Source organism: Alligator sinensis, unplaced genomic scaffold, assembly GCF_000455745.1.
Source record: "Alligator sinensis unplaced genomic scaffold, ASM45574v1 scaffold1205_1, whole genome shotgun sequence".
NCBI classification, from domain to species: Eukaryota; Metazoa; Chordata; order Crocodylia; family Alligatoridae; genus Alligator; species Alligator sinensis.
In genome coordinates, this window is record NW_005842834.1 from 410122 (window position 1) to 426809 (window position 16688).

Below are 16688 nucleotides of genomic sequence, written 5' to 3' on the forward strand. Positions count from 1 at the left end.
AAGAGAGTTGGGGGTCATCATTAACCACAAGATGAACATGAGCCTTCAATGCGATCCTGTGGCTAGTAAAGCAACCAAAACACTGGCTTGCATCCATAGATATTTCTCAAGCAAAGCCCGGGACATCGTTCTCCCCTTGTACTCAGCCTTGGTGAGGCCACAGCTGGAGTACTGCATCCAGTTTTGGGCTCCACAATTCAAAAAGGATGTGGAGAAGCTTGAGAGAGTCCAGAGAAGAACCACGCACATGATCAGAGGTCAGGAAAACAGACCTTACGACGACAGGCCGAGAGTTATGGGGCTCTTTAGCCTGGAAAAGCACAGGCTCGGGGTGATCTGATGGCCACCTATAAGTTTATCGGGGTGACCACCAGTATCTGGGGGAACGTTTGTTCACCAGAGCACCCCATAGAATAATGAGGTCGAATGGTTATAAACTACTGCAATACCATTTCAGGCTGGACATAAGGAAGAATTTCTTTACTGTCCAAGCCCCCAAGGTCTGGAATAGCCTGCCATCGGAGGTGGTTCAAGCACCTACATTGAACAGCTTTAAGAGAAAATTGGATGCTTCTCTTGCTGGGATCCTATGACCCCAGCTGACTTCCTGCCCTTCAGGCAGGGGGCTGGACTCGATGATCTTCCGAGATCCCTTCCAGTCCTAATGTCTATGAAATGTATGACATCTATGAAATCTATGAAAAGAGAGTTCTTTCTCTTATCTCAGAAGTAGGAAACTAAACAATGACCCCCTGTTATGCTGTTCTGTTTTCAGAACAGACAGCTGAGGCCAGCGGGCCTGCTGCCTCTGGCTCCAAAGACCCTTCAAGACCTCGCATTAAACTGGAGAGCAAAGGACTGCCAGGAAGAGGAGGAATTTTGTGTACATGAAGATGGAAGTGCTGGCATCTTTTGTTGAGTCCACTGGATGCTGGACCACTAAGGCCACAAAGAGGAGGAGAAGGGGGATGAAATTCTGCCAGAACTAACATGCAGCTCTGGTCAGAAATAGCGTCAGGCAGTCTAGGCATTCTGCTTTGTGGCTGGTCAGAAGGAACTCTGCAGTCATCTGCAAGATGGTGGATACTGCCAGGCCTTCAAGAAAAGAAATGCTGGAGGCCATAAGGCTGGAGCCAGGGAAAGATCCAGGGGGGTGCTGAAGTGCAGTGGCACCCTGATTTCAGACCACACTGGGGGCACAGCAGCAGCAGCCAGAGACTTAAAGTCCCTGAAGCAAGTAAGAATCTCCCTCTGTCAGCACCCCCTCCCTTCTCCTCCATGCTCAGCAGCACCTCACTCCTTACCTATTCCACACCCCCCCGCCCACCCCCAATATCACTGTTGTTGTTCCTGGCTGTTCTAGGGGCAGAGGGATTTCCAGAACCACTCCTGCCCCACTGCACTTGAGCTGCATGGGGAGCTGGGTTCATTTGGGTACAATGGCAGCTGCAGCAGGAGCAGGTGAGTTCCCTTCTCTGCCAGGTCTTCCTAAGTGTTGTTTTCCAGTGTAGGAGCAGCACAAGGAGAGGGAACCCTAACCCACCACTGGCTGGGTGAAGGGGAAATGGTAGGAGCGGAAGTCTTGCTAAGCATGGAGGGAAAGGGAGGGAGTACTGAAGGGGTGGGGGGCAGGGGGGTGGAGCAGGGAGGAATCTTACCTGATTCAGAGAATTTAAAAAGTCCCTGACTGCTGTTCCTGCAATGTGGCTTGTCTGCCATAGTAGGTGCAGGAGGCTGGGAGCAGGAGGTGCAGCTACCCCAGCAGTGCCCATCACTATTCTCACATCCCCCTTTCAAAATCCTGGATCCATCTGTGACTGAGGCAGGAACCCCGGGTCCTCAGACTGTCTGCACTGACCCTGCAGACTGAGTGCATTGTGGGTGCTCTGCATGTGACCTCCCCAATACTGTAGTCTCTTGGCCACCTCTGCTATATACCCAGAGTTCTAGTTCCTCCAGTCCCTATCTGTTTCCATTTCCCAGTCTTGGGAGCATGTGATGGAAAATGTAGTCAAACAGAACAGCAACCCCCAGCAGCCATCTGCCACAGACATGCTACAGTATGGCTTACCCCAGCGTGTCATAGTGAGGGTTGGCAGCAGCATCCACCACCACAGTGGAGAGTCACCTCTTGGTAGAGCACTTGGATCACAGCCAACAGTTGAGATCCCCATCCAGGCGCCAGGACCATTTTGAATCCTTTGAATACTGCCACACAGACAACTGTGAGCTTGTAAACCACAACACAAACCCCTGTTGAAGCATGTATGTCCACATATACAGCACTGCTCAGAACTTCTCCTTTGCAGAGGAATCAAGCCATTGGGAATGGAGGAAGCAGCTCCCCTGAGATCTTTACTTCTGGCCCCAGTATAGATGGTTCTGGACAGGGCAAAGTAAGTTCATTCAAGCCCACCAGAGGATGGGGGCCCTTTAACCCACAGTACTTGATGCCAGGGGCCTCTGCACCTTCCTCAAGCAGTCACTGAGTGGGAAGCAACAAGGCATCAGGGAGAGGCATCCCCTCCCACTCTCTCTACATAAACACCTTACAGTGACTTTTGTTGTTGCATTGTTCTTGTACTGTTGTGACACTTCAGTATTTAGGGTGTTGGGAAAAAAGTTCATTTTTTGTTTTGCTTGTTTTCATCAATAACTCCTGTTCTTGTTAAGGAGAAGGGCTGTTTCCATTGCTGGAAAAGGGAAGACATAGGTAACAGTCTGCTCTGCTTATGGACCAGAGTTTGAGGACCAGGGAGCCTGCTCTGCCAAGAGAGAATCTCATAAGCATAAGGAAAGGCAAAAAGTTCTTCATGGAAGGTATGCTGACATACAGCAGCTGCCTGGTTTTGACCCATATTGACCACAGAACCATTTGATTTCAGTTGGCAATGTGTAAACCAGACATGTGCAAAGGGCAAATGAACATGTAGCTCACCTACTCCTATGCCTCCCATCCCTACACACCACCTTCCTGCCCCTCACTCTGGAGTCTTTGGAAGCAGTCGTACAGGGTGTCCACCTGTGGCAGCAGACTGCAGACCAGCAAACAGTTCTTTCTGAATGTCTGCTGTGCTAAGCCTCTTCAGGCCCTACTCTTTTGGGTTTATGACTTCTGACCTTGCTCAGGTCTGCTTCCGTACTCTGGCTGTTTGGAATTTCTCCTTGGCTTTGGTAATTCAGTCTGACTCTAGAAACCCAATTCATTCCATAACTATGACTCTGTTTTCCAGAATTCTCCCTTAGTTTGGATAACTTGGAGACGGTCTCTGGCTCCTGTCCCCCATTCTGTGGCCGAACCATTTATGGCCCAGTCCTTACAGTGGGTAGTTAAGCACTGGAACTGGCTACCTAGAAAAGCTGTGGAGTCTCCATTCCTGAAAATTTTCAAGAGCAAGTTAAATGGACACTTGACTAGGATTGTTCAGTCAGCAATTCTGCCTGGAGCATGGGGCTGGACCTCATGAAGTTCCTTCCAGTCCACCTTTCCTATAATTCTATGACTGAGGAGAAAACCCTTGTGGTGGTTGAAGTCCCATGAATGCTGTACAGGGGAAAGGATGCTGATGTGAGTGTCATCAATAAAATCCTGCACAGGTAAAACCGGTGCAAGCCTCTTCCCAGTGCATGGGCTTGGCCAGGACTGCACTTGGCCAGCACTAGGATGGAGCTTGGGGGGCTATATCTACCCCAAAATCTGCCTTATCCCTCCTTGTAGCCACCCCTCCCAGCTCCACCACCACTGCTGCCCACCTGCCCTGCGCAGCTGAGCCTGCCCCATTCCTGCCCGCTCTGAAACTATCCCTGGCCCAGCCCCCCCAGCGCCACCTCTGCCAGAACCACTGCAAATTTGAGGGCACACCTGCATGGGGTGTCGGTGGCACTGGGAGGAGTGGCTACAGGGGGGCTAAGATGACTTTTGGGATGGCTATACACCCCCAAGCCACCCCCTAGTGCCACCCCTGCACATTGTTTGATGAGCTTTAGTTCAAAGTGCCCCGCCACCATTTTTCAGTGTGGGGATGCCCACACCCCCTGGAGCAGGTATAGAAATGCCCTTATTGTTGCTGCTGATGTAGCTCTTCCAGTCATTTTAACAAGGCTTCCATACCTTGAAGGTGTTTTAGTTCAAAAGCACACCACCATTTTCTGTGTGCTGATGCACATTTCACCACTTACACAACTGCACATGACACAGCACAGCGTGCATCAGCTCATGTATGGAGCAGACTCGATTAATTGAGTCTGCTCCAACCCACCAGATCTCCACCACATCAGGGGACAAAAAGGTATGTGTATAAAGAAACATTAAGAAAGCCCAGCTGTGTGAGTAAATAAGGGGGTGTCTCACTGGGAGTTTAAAAGCTTCTAGAAGAGAAAGTGAGAAGAGAAAATAAGTTGTAAGGGGGACAGCTTGCTCCAAGGAGGAGCCAGGCTGCTATGCTGAGGCCAGAGCAGAAAGGGACTCCTCTGTTAGTGTCTAGGAGAGGACAGAGGAATTTTGTTTTGTTTTGTTTGTTTAGTTCAAGAGTGAACTTTGCTTTAGAAAGCTGGCTGAGGAGCTCCTCAGCGAGCAAATTCTTCTGCTAAAAGCCAGCTGGCTAAATGACTTGCTTACAAGTGGTGGAGAACACAGGCAGTCTCAGCCAACAATAACTGAAATGTGGATATGGAAGCCTTGTGACCGGACCTGGGATGCCTCCCCCCCATCACAATGTTCCTCCTCCTTCCTCATAAGATGCTGCTAGGAGCCATTTCTTTCCTGTCCCTGTTTCCTGGTCTTAGGCATTGGGACTCACCTGCTTGAGGTCCCTTGTCCTCGCAGCTTCTCTGACTGTCACTCTGACTTGCACAGGAAGTTGGCTACCACATTGGTCTTTCCAGGTCTATATTCAATATTAAAATGAAAGGGTTGAAGAGCCAAAGCCCACTGGGTTATTCAAGTATTTTCTGTTTGAGCCGTCTTCAACCATTTCAGCAGGGCATGATCTGTAATTAAAGTGAATTCTCACCCCAAGAGATAATACCGGAAGTACTCCTCCCCCATTTGATGGCCACGTACTCCTTCTCTATTGTGGCATACCTCTGTTTGTGCGTGTTCAGCTTTCAGTTGGCATAGGCTAGTGGTCTGTTCATGTCGTCCACCTCCTGAGAAAGTACTGCTCCCACGGCCTTGCTGGAAGTGTCCATCTGGAGGACAAAAGGTTGTGTGAAATCAGGGGTTTGTAGGACCATCTTATGGCACAAGGATTTCTTGGTTCTCTTAAAGGCCTCCAGCTGAAGCATGTCCTATTTCACCAGGCCATTGTTTTTTCTCTTTAACATATTCATCGGGGGGCTGTTACTTCTGCAAAGTGGGGGATGAACTGCCAATAATAGCTGGATAGGCCTAAGAAGTCCCACATCTGTTTTCAGCTTTGGGGCAATGGATAATCTCAGATGGCTTCCATTTTATCTGTTCAGGGGCGAATACAACCTTGCTCTACCAAAACCCCCAGGTATTTGGTTTCTGCCTTGCCCAACATGCACTTCCCCAGGTTACCTGTCAGCCCTGTTAATTGCAGTTCTTGCAGGACCACCTGGAGGGCCTCCATATGTTGTTCCCAGCTTTCAGAGTAAATGATGATGTCATCTAGGTATGCAGCTGCATACCATTAATGAGGTGTGAGCCAGAGCGCAATCAATCAGCTGTTGAAATGTTGCCTCGGCTCTGTGTAGACCAAAAGGCATCCACTTAAATTCACACAAGCCCCAGGGAATGCCAAAAGCTGTTTTAGCTTGGTCCCCTTTTCTGACAGTCACCTACCAGTATCCCTTAGTTAAATTGAAAGTAGATATGAATTTGGTACACCTCACCCTCTTGAGAAGTACACTAATTTGCAGCATTAGGAAAGCATCAAAGCGGGATATAGTATTGAGCTTTCAGAAGTCTATGCAGAGGCAGAGGGACCTATCTGGTTTGGGACTGGCCACAATAGGGCTCTGCCATGGGCTCCAGGATTCCTTGATGACACCCTGTTTTAACATTTTCAGCCCATATGAGGTGATAGTGATATGGGATCTGTCTTCACTTCTCTCTCACTATCTTTCCCTCCAGCGTGAAGACGCTGTGACTTATACCCCTGGCACATCCTGGAGTCTTGCTAAAAACATCTTAGAAGTCCTCCATTAGGTATTTTAACTGACTTTGCTGTTTATTTGTCAACTGGGATCCCAGGAGGACTCTTCTGTGGGTTTGCTGTTTGGAGTCAGGGCCATCAGTCTCCCTTCCTAAACTCTTCTCCAACCTGAGCAGTCTCCCAAATAAGCCCTCTGGCTTCTGCCATAATTTAAGAAGATTCACATGGAAAACCTGTCTTTCTTTCTTATGCCTGGGGTGAAGCACCTTGTAGTCTGTGGGACTGACTCTTCTACTTATTTCAAGTGGGCCTTTCCAGCACATCAAGAACTTGCTTGTAGTACTGGGGAGGAGCACCAACACTTTCTGTCCTACCCGCAAGTCGCAAACTCATCCCTCCATCATAGTGTGTCTTTTGTTTCTCTTGGACCTGTTTTAAGTGGCCCTGAGCCACTTCTCCTACTATCTGCAAGCTGTGTCTAAGTTTGCATACATATTCAGCTGGTGAGGGCCCTGTGGAGTCTTTGTTTTCCCACCCTTCACGCAACAGGTCCAGCAAACTATGAGGGCAGTGCCTGTATACCATCTCAAAGGGGGAAAAAACCAGAGATTACTGAGGGGCCTCTTTGATAGCAAACAATACAGAGAGTACCAGCAAGTCCCATTTGTGGAGTTCCTCCTGCGCACATTGGTGGAGCATGTTTTTAAGAATGCCGTTGAACCTTTCCACTGGTCTGTTCATCTGGGGGTGGTAGGCAGTGGTTCACAATTGTCAAATCTTAAGGACTTGGCACAAACTGTGCATAACTTGGGACATAAAGTTGGAACCCTGATCCATAATGATCTCCTTAGGTATGCCAACCCTACACACCCACTTCAGGAGTTCTTCTGCTACCCATGGGCCTGTAATGGTGCATAGTAGGATGGAATTGGGAAACCATGTGGCGTAGCCAGTTATGACCAATAGGAACTGATGACCTGTCGAATAGGGCTGTGCGAAACAGCATCATTCTGATTCGACTTCTGTTTTGATGATTCGACAGAACAGTGTTTCATTTCGAGTTTCATTTCATTTCAAAAGCACCATTCAGTTTCATTTCGTGGAAACAGTTTCGCTCATAGATTCTTATGGGGAAACATAAAATGCAGCAGGCAGGCAGATTGGGGACTTGCCCACACCCCTGGGAGGGCTGCTGGGGCTGTGCCAGAATCCTCTTTGGGGCGTGAGCCCCTGATCCGCCTGTCAGATGACAGACTGGCACTGGGCATAGCCTGCACCCAGTGCCAGGAAGATCGGTGCTGCCACTGGCCCCAGGAGGCAACACTCAGCTCCTGTCAGCCAGCAGGCAGATTGGGGGCACACCCCCCCAGAAGGACTCCGGCACAGCCCCCACAGCCCTCCCAGGGGTGCCAGCAGGCCCCCAATTTGCCTGCTGGCTGACAGGAGCCGAGTGCTGCTGCTTGGGGCTAGTGGGGCAGGGGCAGATCAGCTGGTGCAGGGACCCACCACCCCAATTCTGGGGTGGGGGAGGGTCCCCACACCAGCTGATCTGCCCCAGGCCCCCACCAGGAGCTGGATCTGGCAAGCGGCAGGGAAGACCAGCTGGTGCAGGCTCCCAATCTGCCTGCCAGATGACAGACTGGCAGTGCTGGGTGCAGCCCGCACCCAGCGCCGGAAAGATCAGTGCTGCTGCTGGCCCCGGGTGGCAGTACCCGGCTCCTGTAACCCAGCAGGCAAGGGGCACACATCTCTGGGAGGACTCTGGCACAGCCCCTGCAACCCTCCCAGTGGTGCCGGCAGGCTCCTGATCTGCCTGCTGGCTGGCAGGAGCTAGGTGCTGCCTCCTGGAGCCAGTGGGGCTGGGGCAGATCAGTTGGTGTGGGGACCTGCCGCCCCAATCCCAGCTCAGGGGAAGGTCCCCACACCAGCTGATCTGCCCTGGGCCCCCACCAGGAGCTGGTTGTGCTAGAGTCTTCCCAGGGATGTGTGCCCTGATCTGCCTTCCGGCTGACAAGAGCTGGGTGCTGCTGCCTGGGGCCAGCAGCAGCACTGATCTTCCCGGCACTGGGTGTAGGCTGTGCCCAGTGCCAGTCTGTCATCTGGCAGGACGCACCGCGGGGCGCACCCCCTGGAGGACTCTGGCACAGCCCCCGCAGCCCTCCTGGGGGCGCAGGAAGCCCCCAATCTGCCTGCTGGATGACAGGAGGTGGGTGCTACTGGCTGGGACTGGCGATGAAGCCAGTAAGCCTGGCTTTGAAATGCGAAACATTTCAAAATTTTCAAAACATTTTGAGTTCCCTTGTTTCATTATGAAGCTGTTTCAAAGGCTTTTATTTTGTTTTGATTTCACTGTTTCAAGCTCGAAACACATTGAAACAGCTTCTAAATGAAATGCCGGGCAAAATTCCTCACAGCCCTACTGCCGAACTCTTGGGGAGCAGTCCAACTATGTTCAACAAAAACCAGGGGAAAGGTTCTGCCACCATTGGCATAGGCTGTAAGGGGACCTGGGGAGGGGGGCACTTCTGAAAGCTGACCCATTGACAATTGGGGCAAGCCTTACAAAAACTCTCTACCTGCTCACAGAGGTGTGGCCAGAAACACCACCTAGCCAATCTTGCTTTGTTCTTGAGCCAACCCAGGTGTCCCCCACAGGGGGTTCTTATGAGCCAGCTTTAGTAAAGGGATTCTGAAGGAGTGGGGTATCAACAACTGAGGGACTTCTTGTCCCTCCTATCCTCCCTGTTTGATGCGGTAGAGTAACCCCTTCCTTATGTCATACCTCAGGAGTAGCACGCTCTGCTTGGGGAAGATTACCTGATTGTCCCAATTTGCCAGTTCCACCTCAACCATGGCCTTGAAAGGTTCTTCCTCTGCTTGGGCCTCTTTCAAATGGGTACTGCTGGACAGGCTTTCTACGTCAAAAATATCCCAGGAGTCAGCTTCTGTTTCTTTGCCAACCCAGCCCAAGCTGATCCTGATTTGTGCTTGTATGACCTTAAGCAGGTTATAAATTTCCGCCCAATCTCATCCCAACACCATTGGGTATGGCAGATCTGGTGCCAGCCCCACCAACAACTCTTGTTCAACATTCAAAACTTTCACTCTGAACCTTCTCCTCAGGTAGGTGGAATGTTGCCCATGCATATAAACCATCCAAACTGGACTGGCATCTTGGGCTCGGGTCAATGGGGCCAAATCCATCTGGATCAATGTCTAGGTGCATCCTGTGTTGAGGATGGCCTTCACTTTTTTCCCCCACACACATCTGCTTGGATGGTTGGCTTCTCCCAGTGGCCCTCTTGTTCCACTTCCCGAAGCTACAGTCCATGAGCTCAACTGAGTTACCATCTCTTGTGCCATTCCGGGCTCCTTTTATTTTGCAGGGATCTCTGCCATATGAGGGCTTGTCTGGGGATTGTTTGCACAGTCCCTCACCGTGTGCCCCTTTCTTCCTCACCAAAAGCAGACCAATGTTGCACTGGGAGGTCTATGGGATTCTCTCAGCTCCTTCTCTCGTCTTTTCTCTAACTCTTGGGAAGTGGAGTTTAATGCCACTTTGGGGCCCTGCTCTCTAACTCCTTCTCCCTGAGTGCTGTCAAAGTCTTCTGCCAGCTGTAAAGCTTCAGTAGAGGATTTTGGACAGTGGCACCTCACCCATCATTGCATGTTGTCATCTAGGTCCATGAGGAATTGTTCTAGCAGAATCCAATGACACAGCTCTGTCCTAGATGTTTCAAGTGGCTTCAGCCATTTGTCCAGTAGGCCTGCCAGATGCTGCAAGAGGACCACGGGAGACTTGTCTTCCTTCTTTTTTTTGCCTCAGAAGGACTGCCAATACATCTCCGGGTTTATACCTAAACAATACAGGATTTCTTTTTTTACTTTCTTGTAATCTAAAGCATCAACCTGTGACATGGCAAGGTATGCCACTTGGGATTGCCCAATTAGGAGGACGCCCCACTGACTTGCCCAGCAGCTTCTATGCAGCCCAGATGCTAAGGCAGCCTGTTCAAAACTTTCCAGGAAGGCCTCTGGATCATCCTGGAGTGTCATCTTGGGGACCTTCAATTAAACCTGGTTCCTCTGGGCCCAGGCTTGTTGTTGTAGCCATTTCTTTTTCATGGTGATCTGGCATGCCACTTGCTGTTGCTGTTGTAACTGCTGTCCCACCAAGTGAAGCATCTGCCGTATCACATCTGAACCTGTCATTATGGTGGCAGAAAGATCCATGTTCACTGCTCTCCCAAGGCCATCATCAGAGTTCCCAGCCAATGCATCAGTTTGTCCACGCAGTATAGGTTAGGGTCATGGAGCCCACCAGCCCTTTGACTGATGAGGCTGTGCTGTACAGATGCAGACTTACCCCAATCTTTTCATACAGCTGTAGCTTCCCAATTATCTTCTGCCACGTCTTGATGTTGAACTTGTTATCATCGGGAGGTAGGTCTCTTTGACAGTACATTATTGATGGAGAAGCAGGTCTGGATCTTCTTTGGGGCTCAAACCTCCCCTATGCCCCATCCTAGTGCCATTCACTTGGTATCATGTCCATCACACCCTTCTCAATGGCACTACGTTTCAGTATGATTCTCAAAAAGAAAAATGGTGTATAACTAAAAGAGTGAGAGGAACCCAGGTACATCCTGCCTCTTATACACTGAGCCTATAGGTCAGGAACTGGTTCAGTTCTGGGTTGCAGGTCTTACTATACTGCCTGAACGTCATGAAGAAATCCATTGAAATCAAAGGAAATAAAGCAGACCCTCCAGGTCCCTTATCATCTGTAGCTTGGGCACTGCTGTCTCTGTTCTGGGAGGGCTTTAGCAGTGCCTGCCATCTTCCCCATCCATAGTTTCATAGTTTCATAGTAGTTAGGGGTCAGAAGGGACCTGAATAGATCATCTAGTCTAACCCCCTGCCACTGGTTGGAGCACACCCTGGGATCACATGACCCCAGACAGGTGTTCATCCAACCTCTTTTTGAATTTATCCAAGGTAGGAGCGAGGACCACTTCCCTAGGAAGTTGGTTCCAGATCCTAGCTACCCTGACAGTGAAATAGTGCCTCCTAATCTCTAACCTGAACCTATTCTCCAGCGGCTTCTGGCCATTGTTCCTCGTCACCCCAGGTGCTGCTGCGGGGAATAGGACCCTTCCTATTTGCTGCTGATCTCCCCTAACAAGCTTGTAGGCAGCCACCAAATCCCCCCTCAAGCTCCACTGGCTGAGGCTGAACAGGTGCAGGTCCCTCAGCCTCTCCGCATAGCCCTCCCTCAGCCTCCCGCATAGCCCGAATGCCCTGTTGCCTTCCAACCAAGCGGGTGGCCCTCCTCTGAACCCTCTCGAGGCAGGCCACATCCTTCTTAAAGTGTGGTGCCTAGAACTGAACGCAGTACTCCAATTGAGGCCAGACCAATGTCACGTACAGGGGGAGTATCACCTCTCTGGACTGGCCTGAGGTGCATCTTTGGATGCACGACAAGGTGCGGTTGGCTTTGCTGACTGCGGTCTGGCATTGGCAGCTCATGTTCATCTTGGAGTCAATAATGACTCCAAGATCCCTTTCTGCCTCTGTACTCACCAGGGGGAGCTCTCCAGCTTGTATGTATGCTGTGGATTCCTTCTCCTCAGGTGAAGCACCCTGCATTTATCTACATTGAACCCCATCCTTTTACCATCTGCCCACTTCTGTAGTCTGTCTAAGTCTAATTGCAGCATCTCTCTCCCTTCGAGTGTGCCTACCTCTCCCCACATCTTGGTGTCATTGGCAAACTTGGACAATGTGTTTTCCACTCCCTCGTCCAAGTCACTGATGAAGATGTTCAACAGTGTAGGCCCCAGGACCGAGCCCTGGGGGACCTCACTGTTCACATCCCACCAGGTTGAGTATGACCCGTCCACCACCACTCTCTGGGTGCACCTCATCAGCCAATTTCTGACCCATCCAACTGTGTAGGCATCAATGTCACAGTCACTCAGTTTATTAATGAAAATTGGGTGTGAGACAGTGTCAAAGGCCTTCTTAAAGTCCAGAAAGACTACGTCAATGGCGATACTATCATCCAGGGATTTAGTTACCTGGTCATAAAAGGCCATCAAGTTGGCCTGGCAGGACCTGCCTTTGATGAACCCATGTTGATTTCCCCTGGGCATGATCTCCCCTGCTGGCCCCTCACAGATGTGCTCCTTGATAATTTTTTCAAGGATTTTCCCCAAGACCGATGTGAGGCTTATGGGCCTATAGTTTTCTGGGTCCTCCTTTCTCCCTTTCTTATAGATGGGGACTACATTAGCTAGTTTCCAATCTCTGGGCACCTGGCCCATGGACCATGATCACTCGTACAGCCAGGCCAAGGGCACAGCAATGACCCCTGCCAGCTCCCTCAACACCTGTGGGTGGAGGGCATCAGGGCCTGCAGATTTAAAAACATCCAGCCCTTCCAGAAGATCCCTAACTACTTCTGCGCAGACTTGAGGCCTGGCAGTGCTATCCTCAAGATTGCCCCTACCTGTGGTGGGAAAGCTGTCCTGTTCCCTGTCCAAGAAAACAGAGGCAAAGAACTTGTTAAAGATTTCAGCTTTCTTGTCTGGCGTAGCCACAAGATTACCATTTGAGTCTAACAGGGGTCCTACATTACCTGGTGCCCGCTTCTTACTCCCAATGTATTTGAAGAAGGACTTTTTGTTGTCCTTAATCCTGGTCGCTAGCCTGAGCTCCACCCCCGCCTTGGCCTTCCTAATGGCCCTCCTACACTCATGGGCCAAGGAGTATTCCACCTTGGTGATAGCCCCTCTCTTCCAGCTGGTGTACGCCTCCCTTTTGGTCTTCAGGCATTCTCGAATGCCTTTGCTGAGCCATGGGGGTTTCAGAGCACTCTTACCCCACTTCTTTCTATCGGGGACTGTCACACTCTGAGCATGGAGGATCGTCCCCTTAAGGTACGACCATCCGTCAGGGTTGTTCTCCTGCTCTCCACTGCTAAGCTCCTCATGAGCTTGGAGTCTGACTTTCCCACTGTCTATCCTTCCCTGGTGGTGAGCCCTCAGCTCTCTTTTCTCCCAGACGTCTGGGGCCTTTTAACAATAAGGAAAGAAAACTGAAAATAAACAGCTTGGGCATGGTGCTGTTGGTGATTTGGTGGTCTCCATCCATCCTCTGCTCTCCTGTTCTGTCTGGAGCTGCCATGCCAGCATCTGGGCATCCCATTCTCCTGGCTCTGGCAGTGGGCCAGAACTCTCCGCCCTGTCTCAGGTGGGGCTGAGCCTGATGAAACAGCTGTTCCAGTCATCCAAGCATCTCTTCCCTTCCTCGGCACTGGCAATGGGCCAGAACTCCCTGTGCTGACTTGGGCAGGGCTAACCATGATTGAACAGCTGCTTCTGAACTGGCTCAGCCCTGGCTGCTCCCTGCAGCTGGCTCCAGCTCTGTCAGCAGCCCTTGTGTCTCCCTGCAACATCAGAGGGTTTTTTTCTTATTTGCTTACACTGGTCATAGTTACTGCATGGATGATGGAATGCTTTTACAAAACAGATATTTCTTGGCTTCAGGTGGTGTTGAGCGAGTGGGTTCATGAGGCTGCACCACACTTGAGAAGCCAAGTTCCCTGGGTGGTGATCTATAAATGGTGGAAATGGCATGTCTCTACACCTGCCTTTAAAAAGCTGAAATCACATGTGAGACAAGGACTGTGATGCAGGGCAGTGGAGTTAGGAGAGTCACAGAAGGGCAACCTCAAGGTTGTGAGGGGCAGAAACCAAATACCAACAGATTAATTAACTTCTTAGTACCCTCTTTTGGACAGTACAAATGTATCATGAAGTGTTTCACAGTAAAACACAACAAAGGTCTTGTTTATCCAGGGTCATTTTTGATACAGTGAGGGAAAACTTCTCTGTGTTAGAGTAGGGTTTCTGTATATTGGATTGTGACAGCTGAAATTATGTCTGTGATAAAGGTGCTTGCTGAAGGCCCTGTGAAGATTAGACCCAGTGTATTTGTGTAGATATTAAGCTAAATGTTGTTGCTAAAAGCCTAATTAAAGTCTAAGATGTAGTGAGGCCTTGTATAAAGTAAGGCCTAGTAAATTTAGCAAAGCCCTGAAGTAGTAAGGCCATGTGGCATAGTTAAAATTACCTTATCAAAGAAATGCAAGGCTTGTACTGCTATTGGTCAGTCTAAGGACAGTTGAAGTAAAAGGAATCTGAGTGGCTGTACGTTATCAGAACCATTCGGAAGCTTTAAATTGGCTGGAATATCTGGAAACCATTCAGAAGGAAGATACAGCTCTGTGAAAATTATTAGTTAGCTGTTGCCTGGATCAGTAGGTCTGTGGACCTCGAGGAGCCCAAGGACTGCATTCCAGGGTCCTTCCCGGCACCCTTCGGACAGTGCTGTTCAGGGACGCCTGACTTCGCTGAACTTTGTGGAAAGAGAAGCTTGCTGTGTATCAGGCATCAGAGGGGACTGCCAATAAGTTGCCGATGCGAACTGCTTTTGTCTGTCATTGTTTGTCCTGTTACTACGCGTAGTTGTGTTTTTGTTAAGTCAATAAATCTTTCTTACCTTTCTACCCCCGACCATACTCTCAATCCTGAACCCTCTGCAGGCGGCTGGGACACTGGATACTTTTTTCTAACAACTTGCTGTATTTTAATTAATTCAGATCAGATCTGTTCTTTATATAAATTATATAACGAATGTGGATAAACTGGAGAGGGTCCAGAGAAGGGCCACTCATATGGTTAAGGGCTTGCAGGCCAAGCCCTACGAGGAGAGACTGGGGCACCTGGACCTCTTCAGCCTCCACAAGAGAAGGTTGAGAGGCGACCTTGTGGCTGCCTATAAATTCATCATGGGGGCACAGAAGGGAATTGGTGAGGCTCTACTCACCAAGGCACCCCTGGGGGTCACAAGAAATAATGGCCATAAGCTAGCAGAGAGCAGATTTAGACTGGACATTAGGAGGAACTTCTTTATCGTCAGAGTGGCCAAAATCTGGAATGGGCTCCCAAGGGAGGTGGTGCTCTCCCCTACCCTGGGGGTCTTCAAGAGGAGGTTAGATGGGCATCTGGCTGGGGTGTCATCTGAACCCAGCACTCTTCCCTGCCTATGCAGGGGGTCGGACTCAATGATCTATTGAGGTCCCTTCCGACCGTAACATCTATGAATCTATTGTATATTTTACTGGCAGCCTAACAAACATTCCCTAAAATCAGAGTCAAACTTGGTTCTTACTGGCTTGTGTATATATGTCTAGTAATAATTATCCTATCATTAAATTTATGCTCCATGTGCCCCACTGCATCCTCATTATTTTCAGGATCTATGCTGGATTTGATATAATTATATGCTAGATTGGCCTGAATATGGCTCTTAATGTACAATTCTGTGAGCAAGGTATGAGTCAGAAAGAGATAGGAGATAGAAATATAAAAACAAGGACAAATATCTGTTGAGCTGGAAGAAGCTATTTTTAATTAATCTGAAAGTGATGGCTTAAAAATAATTTGGGCATTTTCTATCATGCATCTGATCAATGCTAATAGATTACCTCCCCATTCTCCCAGATGTATTCCAAATATATATAGCCTATGTCTGACAAAATAAAATTACCTTATATTTATTCAGAAGCATGAGTTTCCATCTTGGAATGGAAAGGAGGGATTCTGGTTGCAGAGGTAGCAAGGCTATTCAAAGATATTCTTCCTGAAAATTATTCAGAATTTTTTTTTTTTTACATCACAGCTGAATTTTTTCACTCCTTGTAGAACCTTATGCAAGTGAGAAGTTTAAAGTGAGCAACACAGTGAAATCTGGTTAGTTAGTTCCTGGGATAACTAATCACTATGGACTTATTCGCCAGTGTTCTGAATCCCTGTCAGAGTTCTAGTGATCTGCATGCAAAACATCTGGCTAATAGAGCAAATAGTCCTGCACAGCACCCTTAACAGCCACACTGGCTGATTTTATTTTTTCTTATGGTGCACCATACATTCGCTATTTGACAAAGACTAATGAACATGAAAAACTAACTAAAAATGTCAGAGGTTAATTTTAAAATATTTAACAGACAACAGTATGTTTCATTCTTCCAACATATGCATTAGGTAGATGCATTTTGCCTACATTTTTAGACTACATTGTAGCTTGATGACAAATAGCTATAGAACACCTTGAAATTATCACAGGCTTATTATATTCCTTCCTAAATGCAGCTTGTTCCCTTGGGAGGGTTGGTATAGTAAGCAGAGTCTACAGAATGTCTGTGTGGCATGGCACTGTTGGTGCCTGCCACTTTAAGGAATGAGCCAAGTAGCCAGCTGGTGATTGATTGTGGCAGCTATTTTAGATCTTTGGCCACCTATATAAACAGGGCAGTTTGCTGCTGGTAGGCCAGGCAGAAACATTGCCTGGCTGCAAGGCTGCATGCAATATCCTGGAGGTAAGGGCAGGAACTGTAGGGAATGGTTTGGAGGCTCCTGGTCCTGGGCATGACCTAAAACTGCACCCTGCCAGGCACAAAGGGTAGTGTCCCCAGGTACCAAATGGCTGGGCCCCAGAAGCTCC